Source organism: Glandiceps talaboti, chromosome 12 (genome assembly GCF_964340395.1).
Source record: "Glandiceps talaboti chromosome 12, keGlaTala1.1, whole genome shotgun sequence".
Classification (NCBI taxonomy): domain Eukaryota; kingdom Metazoa; phylum Hemichordata; class Enteropneusta; family Spengelidae; genus Glandiceps; species Glandiceps talaboti.
The window spans coordinates 21,806,212-21,825,730 of record NC_135560.1 but is presented as its reverse complement, the minus strand read 5'-3'; positions in this window follow the sequence as shown (position 1 = coordinate 21,825,730).

Genomic DNA, 19,519 nt, shown 5'->3' with positions numbered 1-19,519 from the left:
ATGTAAAAACATGTTATCCGTTTGTCGTTACGATAATTGTCGAGCTTATTGTTGGTAACTGTGATGACTTGCTTTAGCCACATTTAATCACATATACGACATTGTTCTTCAACTTAATAGACTGTCGAAGAGATATAAGCATTGCGGAAAAGCCTGCGCTCCCGCAACAAATTGGAAACAATTTACTATGAGATAAGCCACGAATGAGTGTTTCTGTTCAATCAAAGAGGGCCTCCGCTCTCTAATAGAGCTTTTAAAGCAGTATTAATTTCCCGTCAGTAATGCGACCATTTTGAGGAAAACTTTATAGCTGCTTCCCCGTTATACATTGTCTGCTAGATATGTATCATGTTATCTCGGGCGTTCACAAAACGTGTATAGTCAGGGAGTAGATAATGTTCAGTACCTCACAAATGCCACATTTGTGATCAGTTGAACTATTGTAATATAGGTTATTTGAGGAAGATAAAACACTCAATTGCTTAGCTAATCGAATTTAGCCCTACATTGACAGAAAAAACATCAAAGCAAAAGAGAGTGCTCTGATGCCATCAACAAACTCAATTTCTGTCGACAATTTTTTATCAAATTTTGTGGCGATGAGGATTGATTGATACAGGCGATGAAGTCAACGCTTCGTCTTCAATACTGAGTTTAAATGACTTTGATACGGTTGAAGCGAGTCTTGTATTTGGCTTGCAATGGGTACAGGCGTAAGCTGTCCTCTGGGAGCTAGAACGAATAATTATTATTCGGCTCGTTGTCTGATGCAGTCACATCTGTGTTTGTAACCCTCAAAGTGACAAATATGAAGCGATGTCGAGGGTTTGATGCACTACGAGAGACACAAATTTGCTAACAATTACGAATTGGAGGTAGCGAGTGGTTGTCACTAAGTATTCAGGGACTGTTTGTAGTCTCAAGACGTGTATCAACGTAAATAAGAAACAACACCTAAATACAATCAATCGAAAAAAAATGTTCTAACTAATGCGATGATGATAAACCTCTGGAGTCGATGACTACGCGACGCCATTGAGTGGTAGCATGAATGACAGCACTACTGTATAAATTTGTAAATGTATGTATGTATGTATGTATGTATGTATGTATGTATGTATGTATGTATGTATGTATGCATGTATGTATGTATGTATGTATGTATGTATGTATGTATGTATGTATGTGTGTGTGTGTGTATGTATGTATGTATGTATGTATGTGTGTGTATGTATGTAAGTATGTATGTATGTATGTATGTATGTATGTATGTATGTATGTATGTATGCCTGCATGCATGCGTGCGTGCGTGCGTGCGTGTGTCTGTGTGTGTGTGTGTGTGTGTGTATGTAGGTAGGTAGGTAGGTAGGTAGGTAGGTATGTATGTATGTATGTATGTATGTATGTATGTATGTATGTACGTACGTACGCGTGCGTGTGTGTGTATGTATGTATGTATGTATGTATGTATATATATATATATATATATATATATATATATATATATATATATATATATATATATATATATATATATATATATATACATATATATATTATTATAGTTTACTATGGAACAACGTCATTCTTTTATCTTTAAGTTATTTTTTTCAGTTGGTGGTTTTTTTATGTTTATAATCTTATATTGGCATAATACGGATTGCTAAGCTTCAGCATAAATTACATTTTTTTTAAAAACTTTTCGGTCCTTTTTGTAAAATACGTGTAAAACTTTAGCAAAACTGAGTGTTCATGTATTATTGTTGTTGAAGACTCGAACTGTCAGGGCGGAAATACGAGACTGTGATCAAATTGTTTTGACGAAAACAGATGTGATCTTCGTTGTTCTTTGCAATAAATGCTAACAAAATTGACGTAATATATTAACGATGATGCAATGTGTTGAAATTAATGGGAAAAGGGTAAAAAGTGAGCTACCTTGGATGACAATTGTGGAAAAAACTGAGAAAAACGCCACGTGCATGTGGTTGTGTTGGGTCGACTTCCCTCAATAAGCCAACTTTGAAGGTTTAGTCCTAACTATAGCAGCTACACAATGATGTGGTAACACATGGCGTATCCCCAAGTCGGGGTTAGGTCGAGGTATTGTCATAACTATTAGGAACGACAGATAAGCAACACCAATACTATAATACATCAAATCCTGGATTATTCTGTGTTCATTTGCCTTCGACTGTCACCGGTTTTTATGTATACATAAAGGAAGGTAGAAACAGACGTCCTCGGCGGACAATAGCTAAACAAGAGAAAAACGTTATCATTATAGACAAACCGGACACCATAATAATACCTCGAGTGCTGATCCGCCATAGTTCGCACAAATCCCTCTGGTCGTGTTTTCCCTTCGCCTCTATGTTTGTCAGGACGACAGTTTAGACATTGTTAGACAATTCAGACAGTGTTTAACTATCGAATACGAATAGTTGACACTACATGGACTTTTGCAGATATTCATTCAGTCAAATTTAGGATGAGAAGAGTCTGTAAGTGAATTCAACGATTTTGTTTTCAAGTGTGAAAAAATGGATCATTTTCATATTCATATGATTGCTTCGAAAATCGATATTTCAAACTCATACAAACTAAAACAATGTGTGTACAAAAACGTGGATTCTTATCGCGCAGACAGACAGGCAGACACTGAGACACATACACATACACACAGAGAGACAGAGACAGAGACAAATGGAGAGAGGGGGAATATGACAGACAGACAGACAGACAGACAGACAGACAGACAGATAGGACAGACATACAGACAGAGACAGACAGACAGACAAACAGACAGACAGACAGACAGACAGAAACACAGAAACACAGATAGTTTTTGTATGTGTGTGACTATGTCATTATTTGCATGCATACATTATTTGATAAAAGATAAAGGATAATGCCATGTAGTGTCAAATTTCTACCTTCCGATAAGGTACAAACGACCAACATGAATAAACATAGAAGAATTTGATAAAAATGATATGCATGAATCTATTAGTAAAACTGTGGCCGCGTTATATAGTATAGGTAGTCAGTGTCGGATGCTCGGAGTGGCGGGCGAAATAATTCCATAACAAGCACATAAATGTCATCAAGAAAAACGGAACCCATCGAAATCTTTCCTCCATTAGGTAATGTCTTTTTTCCTTGGCATATTACCGATCTATAATGCCATTAAGGGTTCGTGCTGACATTTTTAATTTTTCACGCCGACAAAATTGAGTTAGCAGCGTCAGATTCAGTCAATTGAGATACGCTTGATACAGGCACTGGTTACCGGCATTTGTGGCGCTCTTCCGCTAAAATGAAAGCAAAAGACCCCGACTGAATTCGAAATGAAAGCAAATAATCACACATCGACTAGATGAAGATTTGGCCTGAATTCAATCAATTTTATTTTTGAAAAAAGTAGTTTGAGAAGCACACCATGTATATTTGTATGGATGAACAGATACACATATAGCGTTTTAGTAGTTTTGGTAAACTGTTTCCTTTATTACCACAATGCATTGTTTTTGTTTAGACCATACACTGTTAGGGCATGTGTTCAGGTATAATACTTACCAACTAAGAAAAACAAGTTTATTTACAAGAAAATACACACGAACTCTATCAGTAAAGGTCAAACTTTTGATGATTCACACTCCCAGTTACGTATATAAGTAAGGCCTAATAAAAAATATTGTGTGGCTCTGATTACGCTCAATTTTATAATAGGTGGGGTAGGTAGATATTTTCTTCCTATCAGATGTATAGCCATTACAGATACGAATAACAGTTTTGTTTTGTCTTTTTAAGTTGATGTCAGTTTCCGCATCCACTATTTCTCGTGAGACTTCACAATTTGTTGCGATTTTATAATTTTTTCTCGAATAGGTAAAAAAACGTTTAGGGTCGGCAATGAAAAACTAGGTGGGGTCGGGTAACCAGAACTAAGCAATTATTTTTTTAGGCCTAACTAGGAGTACACAGGGTAGGATATAGATGTCTCACAAGAGTATGTACCGTCATTGCGACATGTTTTAGTCCTTTCAGTAAATTGAAACAAGAACAGGAAAACTGCTGACTCGGCAGAAGTTTGTCCTTCACTCAAGAGTACTGTAAATTTATTGTTCTGTCTTTTCTGAGTTGAAGCTGTGTAGGAATCAAGTGTAACACACATACACAACATGTCAGAGCTGTCAATTCTTTACAATTCTTGACATTTTCCTTGTGAAATGTGTACTCCTAGCTTCCTTAGACTCATATTCTTAGATTAAATCGGACGTTAAACTAGAAGGTCCCTACATAACTTGAATTCACGTGACGGATTGTGCTATACGTCAAAGTTAAGTAGACAAGGGAGATTGCTGCTATTCCTAATACTATGTATCAGCTGTATACCAAGTTACTCTGTCGAATCAATGAACCGTAAATATAATGGATTCAATGCCATTTTTTTGTTCTTGAATGTGACACCGTATGTTTTCGGTTTCACAAAGTTTTCATATATTGTTTAATAAAAGAAACTGACAGAGACAGCTGTGCTCTCGTAAAGCGCTTTCTTGTTGCAGATTGTTTTAGTTTGTGCAATCATCCCTTCGTTTTTCACCACTACCTCCCCCCCTCCCCCCGCCAAGGGGAGGCTCTACTGTACATTTGAACGTAGGAAGTCATGATGAAAACGTAATGATAATTTAAAAGATGATGAGAAATGTGTTTGTGTCAGAGTTTTATTCTCCTAATTTTGAATGTAAGGCCTAATAAAAAAATGTGTGGTTCCGATTACGCTCAATTTTAGAATAGGTGGGGTATGTAGATTTTTAATTTAATTTAATTTTTTTTTTCATTTTCATGTGTGAGTGTCTAGTTCAGGTTTTCCATTGTTTTCCAAATAGTCTGTTATTAGTTTCTTCCCATCAGATGTATAGCCATTACAGATTGGAAGAACAGTTTTATATTGTCATTCTAAGTTGATGTCTGTTTCCGCATCTACTGTTTTTCAATTTTTGCGAGCAATGCAATATTTCCATAATGGCAAAGAAACATAAATTTTAATGTCGACACAAGTGGTTTTATGTATCCTGTGGGACAATGGACCCGTTCAAATCATACTACACCAACAAGCATTACCACGTATATAACCCCTGTGTTGGTTGTCAGAGATTAGAAATGTTAGTACTCTAGATCTGTACGCACCCACTATTCACTGAATTCAACAAAGTACCCTCAAAGCTAAAGAATTACAAACTTTACGAGATGTCACGGTGGTTGCTATAGTTTCATGGAATGCAGTTTTATTCCCCATAATGTTCCGATATTAATACTTTATTACCCAAAATAGATTATCAACAAAATACATATCGTAAACAATACAGAAAATTATGGTAACCAGAGTCAGAAAATAGCCGAAGAAATTACGGCCAATAATAATTTAAGTACATATTCAAACATTTCCATGAAAGTGTGTTTTTTGTGTTCGACTTTTATAGTTATCCGACTAACAGCACAGATGTAAAAATTGAGCGCTTCGTTAGAATTATTTACAATTCAATTTCTGGAGAATTTGGCTTTGGCTTGGAGGGAAACCCAACTCTAACACGTTCTAATAATGCTACGAAGGGATTATCATATAGCCTGCATTCCTTTTATGTTTGTCTATATAGTATTTTTAGATTATTCAGTGTATCGTTCTTAACGTCTACTTTCCGAAGTTTCTTTAAATCCGTTTTTTTCGTTTTCCATCCGTTTTCGATTTTGAGGAGTTTTACAAAACGGCAAACAAATTACTGTTTATTTTTTAGGGTATACGTATATTTCGTCAAATATTTAAGATCGTTTTTTGTCTTTGTATCCATATCTGCAGAATATACTAATGAGAAACCATTCAATTGGTAGAAACAGTCAAAGTGTGTTAACGTGACACGTTTATGGGAAGATTTATAATGAAATTTTGGTTTTGATTGTTTGGCTATTTTATGCAATCTGTTAGCTTCAGTTTGAGTTGTCGTAAAGAACACATGCACACAATTAAAGAGCAAATGTACACTTTATTGTGTATTACGTTCAATTGGCGGAACATATCAAAGGGATGAAGTAATAACTACATAAAAACTGTTTATTCAATTGTTACACGATAATCTTTTTCACCACTAACCAATGCTTTAATCTTCTTCGGATGCATAGCTTCACACGCGAAAAATGATTTCCAAACCACCATTCCATAATTAGCTATTTTTCCCCCGTGGGAAAATGCAAATTCATATCAAACATCTACATACATACATACATACATACATACATACATACATACATACATACATACATACATACATACACACACATACACACATACATACATACATACATACATACATACATACATACATACATACATACACACACATACACACATACATACATACATACATACATACATACATACATACATACATACATACATACACACACATACACACATACATACATACATACATACATACATACATACATACATACATACATACATACATACATACATACATACATACATACATACATACATACATACATACATACATAGACAGAAAGATAAACAGACAGACAGACAGACAGACAGACAGACAGACGGACGGACGGACGGACGGACGGACGGACAGACGGACAGACAGACAGACAGACAGACAGACAGACAGACAGACAGACAGACAGACAGACAGACAGACAGACTATGGTGTCCTATTGAGAAGCTCTGAGATCTGTAGTATATATGTTACATTAATAAGGAACTAAAATGCATTAATAATATATACTGAAGTGATCAAATGATTGCAATAAAGAATGACTAGATTCTTCTCAACAACATTATATTTATATGTCACATGCCCTAAGTACTAAGTTAGTCAACATGACCAATGCCTACGTTGGTGTCGATGTATCGTTAGATTGCATGTCATTTCTATAATGTGTACAACAGCTTGCATTTTTAATTATTGTTTGGCTTTTTAAAAACCATGAGAATTAGAGAGATCTGACCTCGACTCATTTGCATGAACACCCATCTATTAATGAAAACTAATGTTACAGAATTCCTATATTACGTTAATCCGATCGTGATTATTGTTGTAAAAAACGAAGGCAGAATCATCACGTCACCTATTTTCCATTCTTTTCTTCATCAATATGCTTATGTTGGCAGACAGCCTGAGGCCATGGATGATTGGTGATGACAATTACTTGATTGGTGTACGTAATAATTAATTTACACGTAGTTTGATCAGCTTAAGGAGATAATATGATCAACTCATAAACACTCGTTGACTGCCAGAAAATGTTGTGTATGTGGCGCTTAAAGTCGACCTATTTTTATACGTGAAATTCTTAAATGCCGTAACTATATGGTTAATGTCAGCAACCATTCACTTATTATAGATTAATAAGTTATATTGTCATTGGGTTTTGATGGACGGCATCTCCAAGAACTTCAAAAGAGAAATATGCAACTGTACTTACTATTTCGATAAATTGATTAATATATAAATTTTTAATGAAATGTCTTATCCATGAAATACAATATAACAATAAGCGAGATGACACTTGTTATTACAGTTGGAGAAACGGACGTTACGTGTTGTACAGTCGATTAGTCTTGTTGCCGGCTGTGCATGTTCTGCCTAACTAGTCGGACACATCTGTCTACTGGCTTAATGAAGTGGGCAAAATGTTACCACAATTTGGATAAACCTTAACAGATTACGCTAATAATTGCCCCTTTATGTTTTTAGCCATTCAGTTTTGAGTATAATAATTGGGTTTTTTTTTCAAAAAACAAAACAAAACAATGATTTCGCTGTCATTAGATGGAGAAGTAGCGTGTACAGTTCGTCCGAATCCTAAATTGTTGTAATACTGGAATTCTCCCGATCTAATGGCCGCCTTGATTTCATAGTGCCACAGCTTGCACATTTTGGGTGTCGACTCATTCATATAAATGTTCGATTTTGATGTACTCTATGGATAATGGGGCACTCCTTTTTATCAGTGTAATTTCATATATATTGTGTGGTTTGTTATTTACCTTGGCGGATGAACTGCGCCGCTGATCAGACTGGCGTATATACCACGTTATTCATTATTAAAATAACTCGAATAAGCAATATTGTTTCAAGTACCAGGTACGGGTGAAAGGAGATAGGAGATTTGTCAAATGTCAGTACTATTGTTAGCTTCTTACCACAGTCAGTATGGGATGGTTTGATAAACTTGCTATCAATGTCAAATTGGCGTGTTTCAATTGACACGATTGGGTCCGTTTCATAGTCACGCGTGTGTAGAACGAATTCGGATAACCATGTAACAGCTGTAATGGACGCCAAGCTTCTTTGTGTCACATTAAGGTTTCCAGATACTACATACGCTGGGAGCCCCCTATTTCGTCATTATGAAATTTTATAAGTTAATGTAGTTGATGTGAAAAGAGGAGATGTAGGACTTTTGTTATCCGATGCATCCTGTGTCTTATTTTTGTCGACAATGCCGCACTTTCAGTTATGACATTTTGTGATGATTGGTGAATGAATCCGACTCTCCATTTTGATATTTTGTAACACTCATTGACAATATGTTAAAATGTATTAGCAGTAAAATGGAAGGTTTACAAGACTACTAGTAACTATGAACAATTATATAGAAATTATGTCCATGGCGGCTTGGAGGGTGAAATGTTTACCAATACAGACTCATTATAAACTTTTTTATTGTGTTGTCTTCGTACAGCTATAGCCATCTTTGACAAACACTGGTGGGTCGGTCGGTCGGTCGGTTGGTTGGTTGGTTGGTTGGTTGGTTGGTTGCGACCTACATTCTCTCACGAACTTTGGAGACGAGGCAATCAAAGGTCTAACGGTCGATTCATGATGTGTGTTTTTCCATGCTTTCGTTTTCTTTCAGATAGACCTTTTTATGAAGTTCAAATAAAATCAATTATCTTAATAAAACTGGCAATGTTAATTTATGTTATATATGTTGAAAAGAGGGGTCTATGAAGTAACAGTAATTATCCTGTCCCAGCTGGCACAGTGTAAATAAAATAAAACTTTTTTCTTGGATTATCTGTGCATGGCATGGAGGGATGGCCATGAGCAGTATTTGCTACTGTGTGGTAACTAGGCAATACGTGGTTTGCTGGTTTATGATGTAACCCATATTGTATTTTGTGTTTATTCACGTTTTCTTTTATTTCAGACAGAAGTTTCTATGGAGTCACGTGAGTAAAATAAACAACTTAAAAACTGACAAGGACGACAAAAAGAACTAAAAAAATGATCAAATGTTGAAAAAAGTCTATATAAAAAGGATAGAAATCCAAACCCATCTCAACGGGCATTGACACCAGGTTTACGAACACTTAGAATTACAGAGTGTTGTTAGTTATAAAATAGTGATTAACATTTATAGGACTCGTTTAAAGTGACTTTTTATGGACTGTCCGTCGTCATCCTGTGACATCGTTTGATGATAACGGATTTTATAGAATGAAATCAGAAATATCAGCAAAGAAAATTGTTTTTTTGATCCTTGAAATAATTCTGTTTTATGTATGTAATCAAACGACATTTGTTTAAACCTGAAAGCAGATGGATGAAAAGTTGAGGGTGAATCTTGTGAACAACGTATTTAGTTATTGTGTTTGGTTTTGTCCTGGTTGGTGGATGTCATAGCTATAGCAACAATGAGCGAAGTTACAACAGACACCGTGACGGTAAATACGTAAGAATGTAACTGAATTCAACAAGTAGTTGTTCTCACTTGACCATTACATGACTGAATGGTTCGACTATAACATTATTGTTAGAGCAAAAGGACAATTCCTGCACTCTATGCTTAAACTGTATTTCACTTTTATTCCAAACGTTTGACCCTACATGTCAGGTCTCATGCAGACTAGACTTTCTAAAAACCTGACCTACCAGGAACAGAGTTACCTATAGCCTATAACTACAATAGCACATTCATTGATCAAATAACTAAACTTCCCATCTCGCCCTGACAGTTTTCTCGCATGACTGTTCAACTGCGTGTCTACTTGATCGAGTAGAGGCCACAATCTTAATTTGCTAAAAATTGGTACAAAACAAATGAGTATAATTATCTGAAATATAGTATAAGCTTATTTGGTAATAACAGTTTTGTAGCACTTACTGCTAGTAAATATGACAACTATAATAGGGTTACATGAAATTCTTGATTATGTAAAATAGTCTCAAATCTTTGATCAAATAATTTACGGCCTAGCTATTCAGGATTTTTGTAAGTTGGTCGTTTTTGTAACAGAATTTTGACATTTACTCAGTAAAGTAGAAGTTCAGTTGATTGATAATTTTTAATCAAACCGTGTTTGCCAAGCGAAAAATTGCCACATTCAGCAAATTGATATGATAATGTGATTGTTGTTTTAAAATTTCATCATACTAAACACATCACAGTACCATTTGTAAGTCAAGTGGGAACTCCGTTTTGCTCATTGCCACAACGATGATGTAACATTTGACAAGCTCTAGTTACTGAAAGACTTTATAATTTCAACTTTTCAACTTTTCAACTCGCACTGTATAAACTGAATAAGTTCAGATGTTTAAAAAACATTCTTGTATATCTACCGACATCGCAGAGTGGCGGCCTAAACATGTACTCACCAAACAATTATCAAATATCGTATAACACAATGAAATCAACAAAGGGTGAATTAAATACGCGCAACATTCACCTTGCAGTACCATACAAATTTTTTTTTTTTCATTTCCTTCAAAACATTTCAGGATTTTCTTTTGTCAATGCCTGACCATCGTGGTTGGAGATGAAAGTGTGAGTCTGACACTGATGAATGATATGCCCTCACATAAATGTAAGAAAAATGTCATGATGACTTTATTACCTACAGTTTCAGGGTGAAAGAAAAACAAGAAGGAAGACTAGTATATGATTACGAACACAATTTCGTTCCGTTATCTGGCACTCAATAACATTCCTCTACAGATACCTCTCTCCAAATGCATGTTCTGTCTTGTTTTGCAATGCGGTGCAGTAAAATGACAACATTATTAAACATTTCTACCGAGTTAAGTTCAGCATTCAATATTTAACATTTACACCAAAACCATCCGTCCACCTTAGTTTTTGACATAAATCGTACACCGGGCTGTCAGAGCATTCGAATTCGTTTGGAGATTGGAAACGACCTAAACCCCTAAGTCTTCACATAAACCGTACACCGGGCTGTCACAGCATTTGAATTCGTTTGGAGATTGGAAACAACCTAAACTCCTAGTCTTCACGACATAAACCTTTCTCAGATGTTTTCTGTACAACCGTTCATTAGTCCGAATTAAGTTGAAGAGTATGAACTTAAGAATGTTTTAATTGCCATCTATTTGTTGTAGAGACAGTAACTTGGCATAGAAACAGTGAGATAGTTTCGTTTGCCAACAGCTGAAATATGCAGAACGGGATTTTTAGGAAGAAAATTATACCTGCAACTGTTTGTTTCGTCGAACTAAATTATCGGATCAAGAAAGCACGGATCACGGTTCAACGACTGCCGATCGATTCAATGCCATAATTGACTACCCAGCGTTCACAGAAAGATAAGCCGTTGTGTAATTCATGTACATTGTAGCTAATTTGTCATGCCTAACTTTGACGCTGATTCTTGTAACGTGTTAACAATTACGAAGGTAACTTATAAACCCGTTTGGATCCGTTTGCCAATAGCAATATCGATATACAATCGCACTGAATCATATTTCCCGAGACGTGTGTACCAAGTATACCTTGCTATCGTTTTGAGCATATGTCAATACCGTCCTTTCGAACACCCCTAAGGAACTCTTTCAAAATCCCTAATTAGTCAAGGATACCATAGACCAAGTATAGCTAAGTTTTCAGCTCTGCTTTGTCGATATTTGAGCACGACAATTTGACATTGACACTGTATTCTTTTACTCTGAGGGGTATATATTTTACTGAGAAATACCCGTCTCGGCGTGATACGCTAAGAAACTTTCAGACCAGCACCCCAAACAAGAGAACGTGTTTTTTTCACATTTGAAAGGTGTTTTGGCGTTTTCTAATTAAAGTGTGTATATTTATCGGCATATCATTATTGTCGATATGATCGACTTCGATTTTACCCTTTCATCCCCAATCAACAGTCTCCCTTCTTATTTGTCGCCTATTCACACCAGGAACCCCGTGGAGAGGGGAATTCACGGAAACACAACGAGTCAATTCACAATAATAGACCGCCACGCATTGAAAGTGTTGTGGCTAGGAGATGTATTGTTCGGTTGTCTGACACCGTCCAAGTCTGGAACAGACGTAAATTAAAACAACGAAGGTGTTGTGGGGTCTGTATTTACTGGTCTCTTGGGCAGGGTCTGATCGTTACTTCACACCAAAGACGTATAGACAAAAATACATACACCTTTGTACGAAAGAAGACCCTCATTTGTCGCATTTGATGGTCATGGTACTGACTCGATGGGGCGTAAGACTTCCATTCAACTTGCTCACCCACATGTACAGAGGGTGCTAAACAACGATCATCGGTTCGCTAATTTGCAAGTCCGGCGCCAGAGTTCTTACTTTTAAACTATAGCCAATACTTGAGGGTGATCCGAGGCCCCGCCTCCTGATATTACCATTGATCGTATGTGAAAAGGAGACTGCCTCCCATTTCACACACACAGCATTAGTGCCAGAGCACAGTACAATGCATCCCTAATAGGCAGCTTTTGGTCTCTTTACAAACTTTTTGTAACAGCAGTGGATGCAGTGACGGGTTACTTGTTTTGCGAATCTTTAGTATTTACAGACATATTTACCCCTGTACTCTCCCCCTCCATCAGCACCTCAACACTGTATTTAAAATGGATCCCTGTTCTCATAAATTTGTCTGAAACAATTGTCCCCTTATTGGAAACTAAATCGTGCCTTAGTGCAACTGAACCACATTCCTTTACCGTGTTGAATCGCAGACCACTAACTATTTTCTTGTGGTCTGAGATTGAATGCCGTGTCCCGAAGAAGACATGCTAGCAAAGACACGGATCGAGGGATTTTGATTGCTACGACAAAATCAACCGGGGTTACCGTGTCTTCGTTTAGACTGCACGATGTGATGGGCTAACACGGGTCAATAGGAATACCCTACCTACAGTGGATTAGCAATAGATTCATACCTTTAATGAATTCGTTGTTACCTTTATTCGTAAGCAAGTCACGAACATATTCAGAACAACCTTTCAGGACAATTAACGCCACCAAAAGAAAGGATGAACTTTCAACAACACATTCGTACCATAAAAAAAAGTTGTCAATAAACGTCGGTCTCATCATAACTTTAAGGAGCACACATTGAGTTTATGCATTTTTTGGGCAAGATTACGCTGCATAGTTCTAACTTTAAAGGAGCACACACTGAATTTATGCATTTTTGGGCAAGATTTATGCTGCATAGTTAACAACCACCCGTAGTATTCTACTTACTGAAGCATACTTAACGATCACTAACATTTGACTGAATTCAAACCTAGTATTAATATATAACATATAAACGATACGATGACGTAATTTTGCATACGTATCCAAAAATGTCGAGGAATCCATACTAGGAAATCAACTGTTCTAACAATGGCAGAAGACAAATGTAATGTGATAGAAGGTATGCATTGACAGTAATATTATACTAGAGTAGTTTAATCAAGGTTTTACGTAAATATTTTCACTTTGAGTAAAAGGTTTATAAACTCAGATTGTGGCACGTTAACATGATAGTATTCTCGTGGCAATGTTTAAGTTTGATAATAGTCTCGGTAAATAAGCCGGAGAAACGAGGGTTTATATCGATTTTTCCATTATGGTTTTGACAGTGATATCATAGTCAGGAATAGTAAGATATTGTGAGGGAATACAGGTGAGATTGTTTATATCAGATATGGGATATTTTAGTGACCCCCTTCTCCTTTTTTTCTTCAATTTAACGTTTTCCAGTTTCATCATTTGATATCTTACAATTCTGAACTCCAGCTTTCAAAATATGTATCATTTACTACGAGTCCCTTTTTCGAACTGAGTCAGCTGTAACATAACAAATTTCCATTAGTTGATAAGTGGCGATGTAACAAATTTATTTCCATCAGTTGATTGATATAAACAACGTTGATATGTATTATATAACCCGTTGTTTTACTGTTCACCATGTTATATATATATATATATATATATATATATATATATATATATATATATATATATATATATATATATATATATATATATATATATGAGAGAGAGAGACGATGCATGAAAATTAAGCAAGAACTTTTTCAATAATCCACAAAACGAAACATGCCGATTGTAATTTTTCTGTAAGTTATGTGTACCGATTTCAGTTTAATGGATATATAATTGCAATCTTTATGTTGTGGCTCTGGATAGATTATATTAAGAAGCAGACAGAATGTGATAATGCGCCATAATTCACACACAGATATGACATGACGTTTCTATCGTCAACATTTGCCCTTAGTAGGAAACAAGATTTTATGTTGACACCGATTACAAGTTGTAGTTGTTACGTCATAATGTATTAATATGAACACAATAGTATTGTGAGTGCATTCGTTTGTAGTCTTAAAGTTGACTGGGTCAGATTCTGTAACAATTTATTGATGTGATGTAGACCTTCAAGGAAATCTTTTTAATGTACACTCATTAGGATAACCATATCTTACGTGGCACTGTGAACTGATATATCATAAATTCAATGTATTTGCGAAGAAAGAAAACAAGACTGGACGTCATCGTATATTCTCACGTTTCAAGTTAGATACACAACAAACTATGTTACACCATAGTTACATGTACAATTACCACACTCATTAGGAGTGTTAATAATTGTCACACAAATGTCTGCATATATTGGTTCCACCAACAGGCTATATAGTACTTTCATTTGTCAATAAATGTCTCCATATATTGGTTCCATCAACTGGCCATAGTACTTTCTCTTTACTCCAACGGGAGAAATTGGATAAGCACAACAAGCCGACCATTTTGCAATCTGCTAACCCGTACGTGTTATATCATATCTTGGTATTGAGCCATAAGAACCCAACATCTCTTTGCGTTTTGATACCCGGTACCCTCAATGTACCTTATTTTCAAAGTATAACAAGTTGTTCTATGTACCGTCTGCAATCCCCTTTCTCCACAAATGCGCTAGGTCGACCTGTTTATGCATTATCTTGTTTTGACCATGGAAGTATAACTCCACAAAGTATATAAAGGACAACGAGGACCGAAACCATAACTCACTTTAGTGAAAATTTTTATTTTTTCAACCTCCTCTGTATTCTCCAGAATCATCCACATAACTTTCCGTATAATTAAAACCTAAAACCAAACAAGCTGACTCTCATGTACTTACACGATTCTGTTAATCATCCACATAAACTCCAAACTTTCCTTTTCGTTTCTTTGTAAGTTTCTAATTTATTGGTTCATTTATCCGAATCAGCTTACTTTTAGACTTATTTCATTTACTTTCCGTAGAAATCCTTATCTGAAAATGGACGTTCTTTTTCAGTTATGAATTAAAAAAAAACATTATTCAAGTATTCATACCCCGATTCAGTCATTCTAATTCCTTTCTCCGAGTTTTTCGTAGAGGAAATGTCACTTGATTTCACACTGTTAGAAAAAATGAAAAGCTAGGTGACTTAAAAGACTGTCGAAAATGTCATCCAGTAAACGCTGTTTCATAATTATACATGTCAAAACACCATCGTTCTAAGAAGGACATATATCACGTGACATGTAAAAATAAATGGATTTGAAACTGCAAGAGTCAACGGACGGCTAGTAATAATGAAAAAGTACAACTGAAATAGATCGCCGTGTTCTGGGAAAAGACGAGATCTAATATAAATATTTATAGATAGCTTTGAAATTGACTTGAACAGATTGAGAGTGGCACGAAACCGATATCTGATTGGGAAAAATGTAATTTGCATGAGGTATGATTGCCTAAATTGTGTTTATTGCATCTTATAGTGATCGAATAACAAGCCTGTTTCTTCTCTATTGCAGTCAAATTCCTGACTAAATTGAGCAATAAAAGAAAATGAAAGGGACTTGTCTCTCTTTGCTTAAATGAAAACAAAACAGCTTTTGAGGATCCTGACGAAAAAGTCAAACCAAACCAGCTTATGCATCTTTTGAGTAATGTGCAACAACTTACTTAGTTAAGATCGCATTTTAACAATTTGCATTTTGAGTGCCATTTTTGTGCCACTTGGACGTCAGATCATGATTCAAATTCAATAGGTATCTATCAAATACAGTTTGAGTATTCTTCGGAACATGTGTTATTTCAGGAATAATTGTCCCCCGAGTCCAAATAATTCTGTTTAAAGTTCGAAAATCAATGGTTATTCATTTTGTATCGTACGTTTTTGTTCTAAAAACCATACTAGTTGTCCATAATTTACATATTTGATTCTGATAGGGGTGAACAGAGGGTGACTAGAGCATTGTGGGTAGTTTTATGTGTCAAACATAATCACACACTACCTCTAAATTCACCAGTCATATCCCCAGTGTAATTGAAACCAAATCCAAGACTTATAGAAACAAATCCTAATCACCACACAAATAAAATTACGGAATTTCAAATTCTTGATCTTTTTCATCCATTGTCAATTTCCTGTGTATAATTTCTCGAGTCTCTCGTCCACCATGTCGATTTCAGTGGTGACAGATTGTATTAAGTCTGCTTGACTGGTATCTCCGGTCCTAGTCTATTTCATTTCTCCACTGTCCCTAATTTCAAATTCGTTACGACCCTCTCAGTAATTCCCAGCAGAGAAAGCCACCTCTGTTAATTGATCAGAAGCTTCCTGTTGGAGTGCTTGCTCTCGAAATGATTTCGTCAGTTATTTTGATATTTCCTGGATGAAAACCGTGTGGTCGAAATGAGACATGATTATGCCCAAGCTTCACTTCTCCTGTGAGAATAATTTCCCTTCCGATCCAGCATCACTCACACTAATGCATGACTGTGAACCTACAACAAACGTACTCATACTTCACGTAAGCTCACAGTATGTGTAAAATACTAGTTTTTAAACCAGGTCAGTATATATAGAAGACAGTCTTGTTTGACTAGTTGGTACACCATTATTAGACCAGGTCAGGGTATCTAGGAGACAGCAGACTTGTTTGACTATATAGTTGGTACACCATTATTAGACCAGGTCAGTATATCTAGCAGACAGTCTTGTTTGACTAGTTAGTACACCATTATTAGACCAGGTCAGTACTAGTATATCTAGCAGACAGCAGTCTTGTTTGACTATATAGTTGGTACACCATTATTAGACCAGGTCAGGGTATCTGTGAGACAGTCTTGTTTGACAAGTTAGTACTCCATTATTAGACCAGGTCAGGGTATCTAGGAGACAGTCTTGTTTGACTAGTTAGTACACCATTATTAGACCAGGTCAGTATATCTAGTAGACAGTCTTGTTTGACTAGTTAGTACACCATTATTAGACCAGGTCAGGGTATCTGTGAGAGTCTTGTTTGACAAGTTAGTACTCCGTTATTAGACCAGGTCAGGGTATCTAGGAGACAGTCTTGTTTGACTAGTTGGTACACCATTATTAGACCAGGTCAGGGTATCTGTGAGAGTCTTGTTTGACAAGTTAGTACTCCGTTATTAGACCAGGTCAGGGTATCTAGGAGACAGTCTTGTTTGACTAGTTGGTACACCATTATTAGACCAGGTCAGGGTATCTGTGAGAGTCTTGTTTGACAAGTTAGTACTCCGTTATTAGACCAGGTCAGGGTATCTAGCAGACAGTCTTGTTTGACTAGTTGGTACACCATTATTAGACCAGGTCAGGGTATCTGTGAGAGTCTTGTTTGACAAGTTAGTACTCTGTTATTAGACCAGGTCAGGGTATCTAGGAGAAAGACTTGTTTGACTAGTTAGTACACCATTATTAGACCAGGTCAGTATATCTAGCAGACAGTCGTGTTTGACTAGTTAGTACACCATTATTAGACCAGGTCAGTATATATAGGAGACAGTCTTGTTTGACTAGTTAGTACACCATTATTAGACCAGGTCAGTATATCTAGTAGACAGTCTTCTTTGACTAGTTAGTACACCATTATTAGACCAGGTCAGTATAACTAGTAGACAGTCTTGTTTGACTAGTTGGTACACCATTATTAGACCAGGTCAGTATATTTAGTAGACAGTCTTGTTTGACTAGTTAGTACACTATTATTAGACCAGGTCAGTATATCTAGAAGACAGTCTTGTTTGACTAGTTAGTACACCATTATTAGACCAGGTCAGTATATCTAGAAGACAGTCTTGTTTGACTAGTTAGTACACCATTATTAGACCAGGTCAGTATATTTAGTAGACAGTCTTGTTTGACTAGTTAGTACACCATTATTAGACCAGGTCAGTATATCTAGAAGACAGTCTTGTTTGACTAGTTAGTACACCATTATTAGACCAGGTCAGTATATTTAGTAGACAGTCTTGTTTGACTAGTTAGTACACCATTATTAGACCAGGTCAGTATATCTAGTAGACAGTCTTGTTTGACTAGTTAGTACACCACCAGTAGACTAGGTCACCTAAGTCATCATATCACAAGACTTCGTCATTAGTGTTATTGCCGTCTTCTACAAGCAATAAGAAAGTTGTAAATAACGAAAAATCACAGAAACACAAATATTACTCAACTCACTAAAATCTTCCTATTTTATTCTGTGAGCAAAATTTATTATGTGAGTAAAATTCATAAATTTGTCCTTTTCTTTCTTTTTTTACTCATTATCGAAGTAAGGTGATACCAAAATGGCATCACAGTAGCCTAGAGACCCGCTCTTTTTAGTAGGTTCAGTTAAAAACTGCAACTCTATATCTCAAATTGTAAAGGAAACCATAGTAACCGCGTTTGACAAAAATGACAAGCGTAAGATTGAATTCAATTTGAACATAAAGTGTTTATTTGTTCAGAATTACATCCTGATTTTTTTTTATCCTCCTCGTAACTTTGATTTTATGGGTCAACCACAACTTGTTCCAAGTATTACACCTTGACATATCCCCTGTACTTACCATCCCTTATACCTTCAAAGAGCTGGGTACCTTCAAAGTCTAACTTATCAACAAAAACTGTACTTCTCTTTTCAAGACCCATGCCTATCATCCTTTACACATTTCAACTTACAACTGTAACACGAAAAATCATATCATATTCATTTGAATATGTTGATTATGCTGGTTGTCGATATGATCCTACCCTGGTGTGTTGTATTTACCGAGAAATAAACTGCTGTATTTGAAATGCCAGAACAACCCTCAACTAAATGTGTGACAGTGAAAATGTTACAAAACTTGTACCTGAAACAAGTGTGTTCTACCTCAATATAGAAACAA